Here is a 9,973-nt window from a genome sequence, read left to right on the forward strand (position 1 = left end):
CCATTAGTCCAATCTCGTTCAATAATAACAACACAGCAGTGTTTTTAAAGAAAAATACCCGAATTGAAAGTTGCGGTTATTTGTATTGATATGAAGTCATTGATTGAAACCATTGATTGCTGTAAATGGCAACTTTTAAATTTGTGGTTTTTCTTTAAAAGCACTATGTACTGTGTTATCAGTATTGAACGACATTTCACAAATGGGGTATCAAAATGAGCGTAAATAAATCATCCTTCTTTCTATGTAGAAATATTGTGGAAACGATTACTAGTTCTGAACTTATAGGCATATTTCAGCTGTGTTACTTTTTGTGCAGACTTTTATTGGATATCTTCCATCACACAATAGAGGATACATGTAGTAAAAAAATCCCCATCATTTATTATCTATTAAGTAGGTGTGTTCAACTGTTTTGGTTTGTTGGACTTCCTTCTTCATACTTAAAAAAAAAAAAAAATAGTGCTTTTATTTTTTCACTTCCTTACAGATCTCAAAATAAATTAAAACAATGATCAAAGCTACATATTCACCATGCATTTTTGTTTATTTCATGAACTCTTGTCTTTCTAATAATTATGTACCAGAGAAATAGGTGTAAAAATACATTTAGTAATGAAGTATGAGATAATGAGTGCAAAAAGACCATTTATTTACAGTCTATTGGCAGCCACTAGTCTTTTGAGAAGGCTTTTGTTCAGACCTTCATTTGGGGGGACCCTTTGTCAAGGCCATTTGGCACCACTTGTCAAGAGGAATGAAGAACACCTTGAAGTTAACAAAGATCAGGGGCACAAAGGCCAAAACTGAAAAACTGCAGGCAATGGCCCTGACTGAAATTCGAGTCCAGCTTGTGTGTTAATATGGTGCCTTCACAAAAGACTACATTGTAGCATTGACTGACATCGGCTAGTCTTTCCTGAAGGCTTTGGGTGTGAATGCATTGATGCACAGTCACAGCTTTCATGAAAGAAAGAGTGTCTGCCAATAATAAACTATGAACACTTACACTCCTTTAAAAGCATTTATAAGTCAAGGGTTTACATGTAGGACCTTCTTTTATTTATTTAATAAATAACAGACATTAACGAGGCCTTATCTGCAATAGCTGCCAAGTGTCATATTTTAGATAAATTATCAAAATGTCTATGGGGCAGCTATTGCAGTTAGGCCTTCTGGTCCTAAACCCTTGATTAGTGGACTGGATACTCATCATATTTACGGGGATGAAGGTAAACCAGTAGCAGCTACTAAACAATTTGGTCTACAATTACTCTATCCTGCATCCGCTAATCCTAAGGTGCGCTAGTCATAAATGTCACTAGTCCAAGAAAAAAAATGGTTGCTAGTCCTAATGGCTGCAGATTTTCCATTGCTAAGGTCTTGTAAACCTTATTTATTTTTGGACTTGTGAACCATTTCCTATTTTTTCGGACTAGCGATCCGTATTTTTGGACTAGGGAATTGGTTCCCCTCAAGTTCAGTAGTGACGTAAGTGCATATTTTAGTGGGCGCCGTATTGAATCGTGTGCGTATAGTTAATTGTGTAGCAAAAAAGGGTGGTTCGTGTGGCGCAGCCATGAACAGACATTGACGTCACTGCTGAATTTGAGGCAAACCAAAGAAAAGTGCCTAGAACATTTCCAATAATTCCATGCAACTTTTACAGCCTGTAAGGAACTATGCATTACGATTACATCACATGATGTCAGAGTCATTTGTTGAGGTCCTTATTATTTTAATAATTGGAGCAAACATTTACTAGTTAGTTTATGCACCACATAAATTACTATGCAAGTATTTAAGTTCTCATCAAATGTTCACCCTCCAGAAAAGATTTTCTTCAAAAAATTTAATTGTTGACATAATGTTGGGAGAGTTTTCAATGCATGCGAGTGATAGCCCTACTACGGCCTTTTGACTGTGGTGGTCCAAAACCATGCTATATCGTAAAACCTGGCTATATCCAGAGAACTGCTAAACCCAGACTGCTAATTCCCCTTTTGGGTGGAGCGGTTAGTGGGTTTTAGCAGTTCTCGGATATAGTGTGTTTAAAAAGCCCTATAGTACGGCTAGCGAGTGATGCGACAGATAACAGATGCCAGCTGTTGACTTCCAAACCATCATCCTCTTTGTCTTTCACGAAACCAGTATCCTCAGTAGTACTGCTGCACCTGGAAATTGGAATAAAATAAAATAATAGCCAATGATTAATTATTACACATTATTATCAGGATTATGGTATCTAGGCTGTTTGTGTGCCTTAAGGGGTACTACACCCCTGCCCAATTTTGTGCCTATTTGTGCATTTTTCTCAAAAATTATAGGGCATTGGGGACAAGTAAGATATGTATATTATAGGGGCAAGGACTACAACTACTGCACTGGAAATTTTATATCAGCACAGACAACAGTTGTGGAGTTACAGTCAAAAATGAGGGAAACCAATATTTGATCAAAAAATCAATAACTACTTGCTTTGAGTTGCTGAATTTTCAGTACAGTAGTTGGGAGTCCTTGCCCCTATACATATCTTACTTGTCACCAATGTGCTATAATTTTGCGAAAAATGCAAAAAATAAGCACAAAATTGGCCAGGGTGTAGTACTCCCTAAAGCCTTAACCCTAACACCAGTAAAAACCACAAAATACCACGATGAAAAATTCATAACATGCATGCATCCCAGGGTCTGCGATGACGCAATCAACCGAAGTGTGATATGCTCACAGAATTGCTGGCCGGGCAGCAATAACCCGAGCAGCTACCGGTCCGCGATCGTTCGCTTGGCATGCGAGGGGTCAAAGGTCGAATCCAGGGGTGCCAAGTCAAAATTCTTCTTCTTCTTGAAAAATTCGGATCTTCTCTGACTTCCGATACCAAAAAGCATGGGTCAGTGTTAGGGTTAAAAAGATGTATTTTTCCAGATTAGAGTGTCCTCTACCCCTAACACCAGTAAAAACCACAAAATACCACGATGAAAAATTCATAACATGCATGCATCCCAGGGTCTGCGATGACGCAATCAACCGAAGTGTGATATGCTCACGGAATTGTTGGCCGGGCAGCAATAACCCGAGCAGCTACCGGTCCGCGATCCTTCGCTTGCCATGCGAGGAGTCAAAGGTTCGAATCCCGGGGGTGCCAAGTCAAAAATTCTTCTTCTTCTTGAAAAATTCGGATCTTCTCTGACTTCCGATACCAAAAAGCATGGGTCAGTGTTAGGGTTAATGTACTATCTTTTTAAATTTTTAGATTTTCCTTCCAAAATGATAAATTATTGTAGCAGAGTCATGATATGCTATTTCAATAGGTGTGAGGTCAAAGGTCATAAAGTCAAAAGTAGTCACTTGCAATCATTTTGCAATTTTAATTTTTTTATGAACTGTGAGAGCGGAGACAGATTTAAAGCACTAATCTGTAATTTACTAAGTCTACTAGTCGTGCATAGTTTCATGGGCATAGCCATCTTTTTTAGTAAGGAGGGCAAAATAAAACTTAGGTGGTACACAAAAAACTCTGCATTGCAAAAAAGTTGCATCATACAATAATACATAGAGAGGTTGTATGTCTTTGAGCTTCTAAAAAAGGCTTTATTGGGACGTAGCACGCAAAAATTTCGTATTTTACACTATTTTCGGTCATGATCAGGTTAATTTCGGTAGAAAAGGGTTCCTTGTCCCCTTTCTTTTCTTTTGCCCTTCTGATTTTCTCTTTTATTTTTTGTCAGAGGGGCACTTTCATTTCATATATACCTGTCGTGCCTGAGAATTAAATATAGGAACACATAGGAATACGGTATTGGCATTTTGTGTGGTGTGCTGCACCCCCTTGGCTACAACTTTGTAAATGAAATTACTTACATCCTCCTCAATAAGGAAAGCTGTGCTGTTCGGTTGCAGGTGCTTTGCTTCAGCGTGTGTTTATAGTTCAGATTTTTGGAAGATATGCCTTGCAGAATGGACCTTTCGTGTGCCAGTTTCTGGAAAGACAATACAGTATGACATTGTAATTAAAGCCATTGTAACATTTGCTAAGGGGAAAGCCCTGAATATTTTTCAAAATTCTGTTTTTACACGATTGCTTTGTAAACATATAGTAGGCCTACATACTCTGCAAAAATCAAGACTTTATGTTTGCTCACTTGCTGTGGGTTGGGATTGAGACTGAAGATGAAGTCAAAATCATATTTTCCTATAGACGAATCAAATTTCACACATTCCTGCACCTCAATGGCGGCCATAGCCGCGACGGGGACCAAACTATCTCACCTAAAATGTGAAATGATGCGCCCTTGAAGGATATTTTAAACTGCATTCTACCAGCCGTGTTACACGCAGACAAAAGAATGATGACAGTTTACAACACAAAAGAATCTCACATCAAATTTTAAGCGGGTTTAATCCACCCAATTGGGCACTCACAACACCTGTTTGGTGCATGCAGGGACCCAAATAAGGCCAAATAAAAAAATAAACATGTTTCACGTCCCCTCCCGCTTCCTTTTTTGAGGTTTCTTCAAATATGTTTTTATTTTTTTGAAATTCGGTTATAACTTTTCAAAATATATGTCTAGGAAGTTAGGATGCCTTCTATAGCCTTGTTAAGATACAAGAAACACGTTAGGAAGGTTTTGTGATCATTTGAGGGGTGTAACTCTCCTCCTTTTTCCAGGCATTATTGTATACGCTAAAACACTGAGCTCTAAGTATGGCTATTTACACCAATTTTGTGATAAAAAATAGAAAATAAAAAGACCCCTCTTCCTCCTTTTTTTCGAAAACCCGGACGTGAAACATGTTTTTTATTTTACTTGGCCTAAATGGCCGACCAAATCCTGACCATGACTTGGCTCGTTGGATTCGTCTATACTATAGCGAATCCTCACTGCCAGTTAAAATTAATGTTGTGTCGTTTAGTTTTACTTGTGCATTAAAAAATTAATGAGTTATAAAAGAAACTCACCTTGCAGAGTCGAGGTACAAACAACACACCCAACATACTCAGCCAGGAGAACGGTATACACATACACGACATACACTGTATTGCAATGATCATGAATGTACAGTCATGACAGTGCATGAACAACAGATCTGTGTGATGCAGTGGTGAATGGGACAAATCTCGTCATGTTTTCGTGTAGTCCGAGGTGCTCTAGACTCGCCGAGTCTCATGGACGCCGTTCCTATGTCCATCAGACTCGTATTTCCCATTTTGGATGTCAATGGGAAATACACACTTAACGATTTGCGCCGGTTAGAAACTTGAAAAAAAATCTTTAAAATTTTATCAATGTATATAAAAGTGGTACCAACCTTATTGTGCTTGCTAATTTAAGACTCATTAGAAACAAAATTAAGGATCGAATAAAAATAAGTAAAAAAAAAGGCAAAATTATCGTCAAAGTTCTGCCGAAATCGGCACCCTTGCGAAGGGTTCAGAATTCGAATCGGGAACGAAAATATCCGATCTTTGCGATCAAAAACACAAAATTACAACTTTAAACATACTATTGGCAAAAGACATTATTACCAAACAATATAGAATAGAAAATTTGACATCATTTTCTCAAAATATTGAAGAAATTTGCTCACTAGACATCGAAAAAGTGCGCAATCCAATTCCTGTTCAAACGCGTGAGAAACTGAAAGTGCATAATCCCGACTAAGGTGCTCTGACGATAACACTCCGATCGCCAGGCAATCTACGTGTAGTAGGCCAGTGGGACAACGAAAGCGCTACGTGAACGAGCTAGTTTTCGTGGTATATTCGATGTCCGTGGCCTTAAACTGTCCTTATCCATCATGTCATTTGCTTCTCTAAATATTCAGTGAATTGAATACTAATATTACTATTGCAAACTAGTCCAAGCACGTCGCTAAAATGAGGCAAATAATTCGATTTTCGCAACTGGATACTTCTGTCAGTGTTATGACTGTCGCAAAAACAGCTGATCGAGGTCAGAGGTGAAATCTGTCAATCAAACTACTTTCGCGCATGCGCAAATGGCACACCTGAACTTAGGGAAATATTTTGCCGAAGGCATTGAGGTGGTGTGGCGGAGCACGTTCAAATTGATCGTGTGTGAAGAAGGTGCGCGGAGCACACACGAATTTTGCATTATAATATAACGAAAGATTGTGCATATTTTGATTGTTAAATTATTAAAAAAATTTCAGGTAGCGGCTAAACATTGCCGTTTTATTCTGTAGTTTTATTGCTGATATCAAAAGAGAAATCATCGAAGTTTTTGTAAGGCTGAGTGGCAATGATTAACTGACATTCCTCGTAAAATAATTGTGAATTGTACGATATTTAGCTTCTTTTCATTGTTGAAAGGGATTCAATCATGTTTCACCGTTGTTCATCACCGTTTAACAACTCCCGTCCGGCGCGTCTACGTGGTTTACTTCGCGCGGGAAGCTAAAGCTGCCCGCGCGAAGTAAACCACGCAGACGACGCGGCCGCATCGTTAGTTAAACGTTGTTCATCACCGTTTAACAACTCCCGTCCGGCGCGTCTGCGTGGTTTACTTCGCGCGGGCCCGCGCGAAGTAAACCACGCAGACGACGCGGCCGCAGCGTTGTTAAACGGTGATGAACAACGGTGAAACATGATTGAATCCCTAAATAACCCCCTATTTTGGGTGTTAAAAAATTTAATCCCCTATATTAGGTCTAAAATTCTATGACACCCCCCCCGTATAATAAATGACCCCCCTTCCGAAGAAAATGACAGCTCCCTTATTATAAAATCCCCGATGGCATGTAGGCAAAATAGCGTGGAGGCGGCATGGCATGGTGGCGAAACAGATTGTGGGCGAAGTGTTCTGTATTCCTGAACACGAGACAACTTCCGTAAAATTATGGTAAACACCAGGAGTAAACAAAGCGATAATAAACTGGATTTCGTCCCGATTATTCACTCTCAGAAGGTGCGTAATACATCATTTGTTCCTGATACAATTACTTACATAAATATTTAAAAATTCTGTTCAAATTCCTCGGTCAAATTCACATCGCAAGTCGTGACACTTCAGCACCACTGGCGCTGTGCTGCATGCACTGTGAATACGACAGATTCAAAATGACTACGTGAAATGAAACGAGAAAAACCTGAATTTCGTCCTAAATATTCACTCTCAGAATGAACGTAATACCACATTTTGTTCCCGACACAATAATTTACATAGATATTAAAATATGTTCAAAATATTATCGGAAGTAGTGACACTTGAAGCCATATTTACAAGCAAGTCATGACATTTCCACTTCGCCGTGACTTTGACCTGTCAGCCCCGCTGTCAGCTGTGCTGTGTGCCTCGCTCGCCGGCTGATGACGCGACGGACCTGGACGCGAATTTTTTTTCCGTAGTTAACATTTGAATAGGAGAAACTTATAATACATAATGTATAGTATTACATGTATTATGAGGCTAGATTCCACATGCCATTATTACTAAGTATTTCTTCTTACTTAACAAAAAGAAACGAACTATATTATATTTAAAATTCTACCAAGGATTGACCGGGGTTCGAACCAACAACCTAGCGATCCATAGTCAGACGCTATACCACTATGCTACGAGTAGTTCTGCCAGAAAGCCGTCTTTCTATCATACTTGTTGATTACGGAATAAAGCGTATATACACGATATACTATATTACTATTATTAGATAACCCTAACCCTAACCCTAACCCTAGCCCTAACCCTAAACCTAACCCTAACCCTAAACCTAACCCTAACCCTAACCCTAACCCTAAACCTAAACCTAACCCTAACCCTAACCCTAACTCTAACCCTAACCCTAATAGGCGGGACACCACGTATACAGTTGCTTAAACGGGCTCCCTATTCAAATGTTAACTACGGTAAAATAGTTCGCGACCTGGACGGCGGTCTGACAAACCAGAAAAGATTTCCATAAATAAAGCACACACAAAGTCCCCGACCATTTTTTTAAATGCCCAAATAAACTATTAAATAATTATACTAATTTATTATACATTTTGTGACATGGGCTAACATTTTGCGCTACCCCATTCTGTTGTCAAAAACGCGTGCGATATCGGTGTTGTTGTTTATTGTTGATCTGACCCTGATCTGACGAGTACCCATTATGACGTCACGGGTCATGTTGGCTCTGCGCCAGCAGACTCGATCGTTTCAAAAGTCGGGCTCAGAAGGGCATGTATTTTATTGCAAAAAATGATATTTTAAACAGTAAAAATGATTATAAATCATACTCCAGTCTGTTCATCATTGATTTCTGAAGCAAATTCTTTTATTTTCCGTCGGTGAAAAAACCCTCCATATGAGACCTTTAAAAGTCAAAACCTCATATGTTCCTTACAATATTTTTCAAATTTTATGTCATTAAATGAAAAAGCTAACTTATATTGTCCATATACTACGTCATTAGAATGAGCAATATGGCCAATTCTCTTTAAATTGCAAATCTTGTGCAAAAAGTTACTATTTTCGCCAATTTTTTCATACGGTTGTAAATTCAATGAACTATGACTTTGCTAAAAAGCGCTTACAAATTGATATGCAGTATTTTTCCCTCCTCAACAGAGCATTGAACTTGTCCAGTTTTATTTTGAGAGTTCAGTAAGAAAATGAACAATATTCGTACAATATATAAACACAGCAGTGATTTCAATTCAATAAAACCGAAACAACGCTTAAAGATAAAATATTGTTATTAACTCTGTTATGTTGATGGCAGGAGATGCAGAAAGGCCTTCACCAAAAAGGGATTTCTAGCTAATGATTATCTTCCTTTATTTGTTACCACCAAGAGTCAAGGAGCTCAAACTTATCTTTTTTCAGATATGCAATATTAAATTTGTCAATGTGCTTCTTTAGTTCATTAAGTTCAACCATGAAAATAGAGATCAATAAACAGTACCCTTGTGTTCAAGTTTCCTTGTACGATAATTTGATGATTAGTCACTCTTGATACCTCTGTCATCTTGCACTCATAACAGAGTTGAAACTTAACAGACAATTGCAAGAAGGATTTTTTTCACGTAACCGTTTTATGGAACACCTGTATAATATACACCAATTGCGGAAATGGATGTTGACGAGAGAGTGCCTCCTTCGGTCACGTTTTATTGGCTACAAAGCAGTAAGCAGAGAGTAGGGCACTCTGGGCCAGGTTCGACATTTTTTAACGAAATGCGCCTCTCCACTAAGTTGGACAATAAATACCTATGAAACACGTAACGGAAGATCGTGATGGTCCCCAGTAACTTTATCCGCACAACATGCCAGGAGATCGGGAGCCAGCATGACACGGCGCACTGCTCGTGTGTTTGTTTGAGCGGTCCATTGAATATGTGTGGACGGCAATTGCTGTGAAATGTACATAATAAGTTTCCACCCTAGCGCGATAGACACCCATATGATAAAGGACGCGACAGTGGGATGTTTCTTACCAGGTTCGGCGAGTTACGTAGAACTGGTACAGTTTACGTTCGAGGGCAGCTCAAACCCTTCCTCCACGTGGTGTCGGATTGTATAACCCACACTTTAATAGTCTGGGTGAAGATCAGTAACAGGCGTGGAAGCTGTGAATTTCAGCATAGTCCAGTAAAGTTAGGGTCACGGGTCTACTTCCATTGACTGCTGAATCGGCCTGGTGGGGCTACGAAACGACACCGTATGTTTTTGCGAGAAGAATTGTAAAGGTAACAGGAGCCGAATATATGTTAAGTCATTTGCTTAAAAAGTTACATTTATCAGAGTCTTGGTTAGCAGCGACGTAGCTTGTGACGCCATCACGGCGTCTTCATTCAGCGTAGTGTTTACAAATCTCCGGTCACGACAAGTCAACCCGCCGTCAAGTAGGTATTGTAAATGAGCAGTCAACCGTATCGAGCAGGTGTTGTATGGAACCAACCGAATTGTGAACGAAATAACGTATAGCAGATGGTGCAAATTGACATAGTAGTTGAAAGCATCAA

General features: G+C 39.1%; 1 long non-coding RNA gene across 2 annotated transcripts; it reads right to left on the reverse strand.

Moving 5' to 3' along the window:
• Positions 1 to 528: 528 nt before the first annotated feature.
• On the reverse strand, positions 529 to 5,140 carry LOC140162814 (uncharacterized). Of its 2 annotated transcripts, XR_011860353.1 has the most exons (3): positions 4,964 to 5,140; positions 3,862 to 3,980; positions 529 to 2,174 (listed from the first exon to the last, which is right to left on the reverse strand). It is a non-coding gene; the product is annotated as an uncharacterized lncRNA (long non-coding RNA). The 2 variants fall into 2 exon arrangements; XR_011860352.1 differs by lacking the exon at positions 4,964 to 5,140 and having other exon boundaries at positions 3,862 to 4,446.
• Between the last annotated feature and the right edge of the window lie 4,833 nt (positions 5,141 to 9,973).

Source organism: Amphiura filiformis, chromosome 10 (genome assembly GCF_039555335.1).
Source record: "Amphiura filiformis chromosome 10, Afil_fr2py, whole genome shotgun sequence".
Taxonomy (NCBI): Eukaryota; Metazoa; Echinodermata; class Ophiuroidea; order Amphilepidida; family Amphiuridae; genus Amphiura; species Amphiura filiformis.